This window comes from Rhipicephalus microplus, chromosome 6 (genome assembly GCF_043290135.1).
Source record: "Rhipicephalus microplus isolate Deutch F79 chromosome 6, USDA_Rmic, whole genome shotgun sequence".
Taxonomy (NCBI): domain Eukaryota; kingdom Metazoa; phylum Arthropoda; class Arachnida; order Ixodida; family Ixodidae; genus Rhipicephalus; species Rhipicephalus microplus.
Window position 1 is genome coordinate 4,882,144 of NC_134705.1, and position 6,760 is coordinate 4,888,903.

At 41.9% G+C, this 6,760-nt stretch overlaps 1 non-coding gene across 1 annotated transcript; it reads right to left on the reverse strand.

The window, feature by feature from the left end:
* Positions 1-6,065: 6,065 nt before the first annotated feature.
* On the reverse strand, positions 6,066-6,138 carry TRNAT-UGU (transfer RNA threonine (anticodon UGU)). The gene has a single exon. It is a non-coding gene; the product is annotated as a tRNA-Thr (tRNA).
* Positions 6,139-6,760: the final 622 nt, after the last annotated feature.

Below are 6,760 nucleotides of genomic sequence, written 5' to 3' on the forward strand. Positions count from 1 at the left end.
CGAGACCCTCGTTCAATGAAATAAGGGAAAGAAGTGTATGCCTAAGGGCTCGTTTTTCCGTGTTTTAACACAATAATAATGAGATCTAACAGACAGTAATGCCAAGGAATGTACACGGGAAGGTATTAGAACCAATTGAATGTAAATAAGAAGAAAGAAAAGTGGATGAAGGAATAAGCAGCCGTGAGCAGGAATCGAACCTACGACCTTAGATTAACGCGTTCGATGCTCTAACCACTGATCTACCACAGCGGCCTTTCCTCCATCCACTTTTTTGTGTTTATATGTCAATTTCGAAGTAGGAGTGACAGTAAGCGCAATCTATAATCCAAAAGACGAGTGTGAAAACACTCAGGCGCATGTTTGGCATCACGTAGCACGTGAACTCATTGTGAGTGGGCAGCTGATGAATTGTCCCTCTTATACAACCTAAACACAGCAAGTCTGCCATTAGGAGACCCTCGTTCAATGAAATAAGGGAAAAAAGTGTATACCTAAGGCTCGTTTTTCCGTGTTTTAACACAATAATAATGAGATCTAACAGACAGTAATGCCATGGAATGTACACGGGAAGTTTTTAGAACCAATTGAATGTAAATAAGAAGAAAGAAAAGTGGATGAAAGAATAACGAGTCGGGAGCAGGAATCGAACTTACGACCTTTGAATAATGCTATAACCACTGAGCTACCCCAGCAGCCTTCCCTCCATCCACTTTTTTGGGTTTATATGTGAATTTACAAGTAGGAGTCACAATCGGCGCCATCTAAAATCCAAACGACGAGTGTGCAAACACTCTTATGCGTATGTTGGCGTCACGTAGCACGTGAACCTATTATGAGCGGGCAGCTCATTAATTGTCCATCTTATACAACCTAAACACAGCAAGTCTGCCATTACTAGACCCTCGTTCAATGAAATAAGGAAAAGAAGTGTGTACCTAAGAGCTTGTTTTTTCGTGTTTTAACAAAATAATAATGAGATCTAACAGACAGTAAAGCCAAGGATTGTACACGGGAAGTTATTAGAACCAATTCAATGTCAATAAGAAGAAAGAAAATTGGATGAAAGAATAACCAGCCGTGAGCAGGAATCGAACCTACGACGTTCGAATAACGCGTTCGATGCCCTAGCCACTGAGCTACCAAAGCGGCCTTCCCTCCATCCACTTTTTTGGGTTTATATGTGAATTTAGTAGTAGAAGTGACAGTCAGCGCCATCTATAATCCAAACGACGAGTGTGAAACCACTCTTATGCGCATGTTTGGCGTCACGTAGCACGTGAACCTATTATGAGCGGGCAGCTGATTAGTTTTCCCTTTTATACAACCTAAACACAGCACGTCTGCCATTACGAGACCCTCGTTAAATGAAATAAGGGAAAGAAGTGTATGCCTAAGGGCTCGTTTTTCCGAGTTTTAACACAATAATAATGAGATCTAACAGACAGTAATGCCAAGGAATGTACACGGGAAGTTATTAGAACCAATTGAATGTAATTCAGAAGAAAGAAAAGTGGATGAAGGAATAAGCAGCCGTGAGCAGGAATCGAGCCTACGACCTTCGAATAACACGTTCGATGCTCTAACCACTGAGCTACCACAGCGGCCTTTCCTCCATCCACTTTTTTGGGCTTATATGTGAATTTAGAAGTAGGAGTGACAGTCAGCGCCATCTATAATCCAAACGACGAGTGTGAAAACACTCTTATGCGCATGTTTGGCATCGCGTAGCACGTGAATTTATTACGAGTGGGCAGCTGATTAATTCTCCCTCTTATACAACCTAAACACAGCAAGTCTGCCATTACGAGACCCTCGTTCAATGAAATAAGGGAAAGAACTGTATACCTAAGGGCTCGTTTTCCGTGTTTTAACACAATAATAATGAGATCTAACAGACAGTAATGCCAAGGAATGTACACGGGAAGTTATTAAAACCAATTGAATGTAAATAAGAAGAAAGAAAAGTGGATCAAAGAATAACCAGCCGTGAGCAGGAATCGAACCTACGAACTTCGAATAACGCGTTCGATGCTCTAACCGCTGAGCTACCACAGCGGCCTTCCCTCCATCCACTTTTTGGGGATTATATGTGAATTTAGAAGTAGGAGTGACAGTCAGCGCCATCTTTAATCCAAACGACGAGTGTGAAAACACTCTTATGCGCATGTTTGGCGTCACGTAGCACGTGAACTTATTATGAGAGGGCTGCTGAATAATTGTCGCTCTTATACAACCTAAACACAGCAAGTCTGCCATTACGAGACCCTCGTTCTATGAAATAAGGGAAAGAAGTGTATATGTAAGGGCTCGTTTTTCCGTGTTTCAACACAATACTAATGAGTTCTAACAGACAGTAATGCCAAGGAATGTACACGGGAAGTTATTAGAACCAATTGAATGTAAATAAGAACAAAGAAAAGTGGATAAAAGAATAACCAGCCGTGAGCAGGAATCGAACGTACGACCTTCGAATAACGCGTTCGATGCTCTAACCACTTAGCTACCACAGCGGCCTTCCCTCCATCTACTTTTTTGGGTTTATATGTGAATTTAGAATTAGGAGTGACAGTCAGCGCCATCTATAATCCAAACGACGAGTGTGAAAACACTCTTATGCGCATGTTTGGCGTCACGTAGGACGTGAACTTATTGTGAGCGGGCAGGTGTATAATTGTCCCTCTTATACAACCTAAACACAGCAAGTCTGTCATTACGAGGACCTCGTTCATTGAAATAAGGGAAAGAAGTGTATACCTAAGGGCTCGTTTTTCCATGTTTTAACACAATATTAATGAGATCTAACAGGCAGTAATGCCAAGGAATGTACACGGGAAGTTATTAGAACCAATTAATTGCAAATAATAAGAAAGAAAAGTGGATGAAAGAATAAGCAGCCGTGAGGTGGTATCGAACCTACGACCTTCGAATAACGCGTTCGATGCTCTAAACACTGAGCTACCACAGCGGCCTTCCCTCCATCCACTTTTTTGGGTTGATATGTGAATTTAGAAGTAGGAGTGGCAGTCAGCGCCATCTATAATCCAAGCGACGACTGTGAAAACACTTTTATGCGCATGTTTGGCGTCACGTAGCACGTGAACCTATTATGAGCGGGCAGCTGAATAATTGTCCCTCCTATACAACACAAACACAACAAGTCTGCCATTACGAGACCCTCGTTCAGTGAAATAAGGGAAAGAAGTGTACACCTAAGGGCTCGTTTTTCCGTGTTTTAACCCAATAATAATGAGATCTAACAGACAGTAATGCCAAGGAATGTACACAGGAAGTTATTACAACCAATTGAATGTAAATAAGAAGAAAGAAAAGTGGATGAAAGAATAACCAGCCGTGAGCAGGAATCGAACCTACGACCTTCGAATAACGTGTTCGATGCTCTAACCACTGAGCTACCACAGCGGCCTTTCCTTCATCCACTTTTTGGGGTTTATATGTGAATTTAGAAGTAGGAGTGACAGTCAGCGCCATCTCTAATCCAAACGACGAGTGTGAAAACACTCTTATGCGCATGTTGGGCGTCACGTAGCACGTGAACTTATTATGATCGGGCAGCTGAATAATTGGCCCTCTTATACAACCTAAACACAGCAAGTCTGCCATTACGAGACCCTAGTTCAATGAAATGAGGGAAAGAAGTGTATACCTAAGGGCTCGTTTTTCCGTGTTTTAACACAATAATAATGACATCTAACAGACAATAATGCCAAATAATGTACAGGGGAAGTTATTAGAACCAATTGAATGTAAAAAGGAAGAAAGAAAGTGGATGAAAGAATAACCAGCCGTGAGCAGTAATCGAACCTACGACCTTCGAATAACGCGTTCGATGCTTTAACCATTGAGCTACCACAGCGGCCTTCCTTCCATCCACTTTTTGAGGTTTATATGTGAATTTAGAAGTAGGAGTGACAGTCAGCGCCATCTATAATCCAAACGACGAGTGTGAAAACACTCTTATGCGCATGTTTGGCGTCACGTAGCACGTGAACTTATTATGAGCGGGCAGCTGAATAATTGGCCCTCTTATACAACCTAAACACAGCAAGTCTGCCATTACGAGACCCTCGTTCAATGAAATGAGGGAAAGAGTGTATACCTAAGGGCTCGTTTTTCCGTGTTTTAACACAACAATAATGAGATCTAACAGACAGTAAAGCCAAGGAATGTACACGGGAAGTTATTAGAACCAATTGAATGTGAATAAGAAGAAAGAAAAGTGGATGAAGGAAAAACTAGCCGTGAGCAGGAATCGAACCTACGACCTTCGAATAACGCTTTCGATGCTCTAGCCACTGAGCTACCACAGTGGCCTTCCCTCCGTCCACTTTTTTGGGTTTATATGTGAATTTAAAAGTAAGAGTGACAGTCAGCGCCATCTATAATTCAAACGACGAGTGTGAAAACACTCTTATGCGCATGTTTGGCGTCACGTAGCACGTGAACTTATTATGAGCGGGCAGCTGATTAATTGTCCCTCTTATACAACCTAAACACAGCAAGTCTGCCATTACGAGACCCTCGTTCAATGAAATAAGGGAAAGAAGTGTATGCCTAAGGGCTCGTTTTTCCGTGTTTTAACACAATAATAATGAGATCTAACAGACAGTAATGCCAAGGAATGTACACGGGAAGGTATTAGAACCAATTGAATGTAAATAAGAAGAAAGAAAAGTGGATGAAGGAATAAGCAGCCGTGAGCAGGAATCGAACCTACGACCTTAGATTAACGCGTTCGATGCTCTAACCACTGAGCTACCACAGCGGCCTTTCCTCCATCCACTTTTTTGTGTTTATATGTCAATTTCGAAGTAGGAGTGACAGTAAGCGCAATCTCTAATCCAAACGACGAGTGTGAAAACACTCAGGCGCATGTTTGGCATCACGTAGCACGTGAACTCATTGTGAGTGGGCAGCTGATGAATTGTCCCTCTTATACAACCTAAACACAGCAAGTCTGCCATTACGAGACCCTCGTTCAATGAAATAAGGGAAAAAAGTGTATACCTAAGGGCTCGTTTTTCCGTGTTTTAACACAATAATAATGAGATCTAACAGACAGTAATGCCATGGAATGTACACGGGAAGTTTTTAGAACCAATTGAATGTAAATAAGAAGAAAGAAAAGTGGATGAAAGAATAACGAGCCGGGAGCAGAAATCGAACTTACGACCTTTGAATAATGCTATAACCACTGAGCTACCACAGCAGCCTTCCCTCCATCCACTTTTTTGGGTTTATATGTGAATTTACAAGTAGGAGTCACAGTCGGCGCCATCTAAAATCCAAACGACGAGTGTGCAAACACTCTTATGCGTATGTTGGCGTCACGTAGCACGTGAACCTATTATGAGCGGGCAGCTGATTAATTGTCCATCTTATACAACCTAAACACAGCAAGTCTGCCATTACTAGACCCTCGTTCAATGAAATAAGGGAAAGAAGTGTGTACCTAAGAGCTTGTTTTTCCGTGTTTTAACAAAATAATAATGAGATCTAACAGACAGTAAAGCCAAGGATTGTACACGGGAAGTTATTAGAACCAATTCAATGTCAATAAGAAGAAAGAAAATTGGATGAAAGAATAACCAGCCGTGAGCAGGAATCGAACCTACGACCTTCGAATAACGCGTTCGATGCCCTAGCCACTGAGCTACCACAGCGGCCTTCCCTCCATCCACTTTTTTGGGTTTATATGTGAATTTAGTAGTAAAAGTGACAGTCAGCGCCATCTATAATCCAAACGACGAGTGTGAAACCACTCTTATGCGCATGTTTGGCGTCACGTAGCACGTGAACCTATTATGAGCGGGCAGCTGATTAGTTTTCCCTTTTATACAACCTAAACACAGCAAGTCTGCCATTACGAGACCCTCGTTAAATGAAATAAGGGAAAGAAGTGTATGCCTAAGGGCTCGTTTTCCGAGTTTTAACACAATAATAATGAGATCTAACAGACAGTAATGCCAAGGAATGTACACGGGAAGTTATTAGAACCAATTGAATGTAATTAAGAAGAAAGAAAAGTGGATGAAGGAATAAGCTGCCGTGAGCAGGAATCGAGCCTACGACCTTCGAATAACACGTTCGATGCTCTAACCACTGAGCTACCACAGCGGCCTTTCCTCCATCCACTTTTTTGGGCTTATATGTGAATTTAGAAGTAGGAGTGACAGTCAGCGCAATCTATAATCCAAACGACGAGTGTGAAAACACTCTTATGCGCATGTTTGGCATCGCGTAGCACGTGAACCTATTATGAGCGGGCAGCTGAATAATTGTCCATCTTATACAACCTAAACACAGCAAGTCTGCCATTACGAGACCCTCGTTCAATGAAATAAGGGAAAGAAGTGTGTACCTAAGAGCTTGTTTTTCCGTGTTTTAACAAAATAATAATGAGATCTAACAGACAGTAAAGCCAAGGATTGTACACGGGAAGTTATTACAACCAATTGAATGTAAATAAGAAGAAAGAAAAGTGGATGAAAGAATAACCAGCCGTGAGCAGGAATCGAACCTACGACCTTCGAATAACGTGTTCGATGCTCTAACCACTGAGCTACCACAGCGGCCTTCCCTTCATCCACTTTTTGGGGTTTATATGTGAATTTAGAAGTAGGAGTGACAGTCAGCGCCATCTATAATCCAAACGACGAGTGTGAAAACACTCTTATGCGCATGTTTGGCGTCACGTAGCACGTGAACTTATTATGACCGGGCAGCTAAATAATTGGCC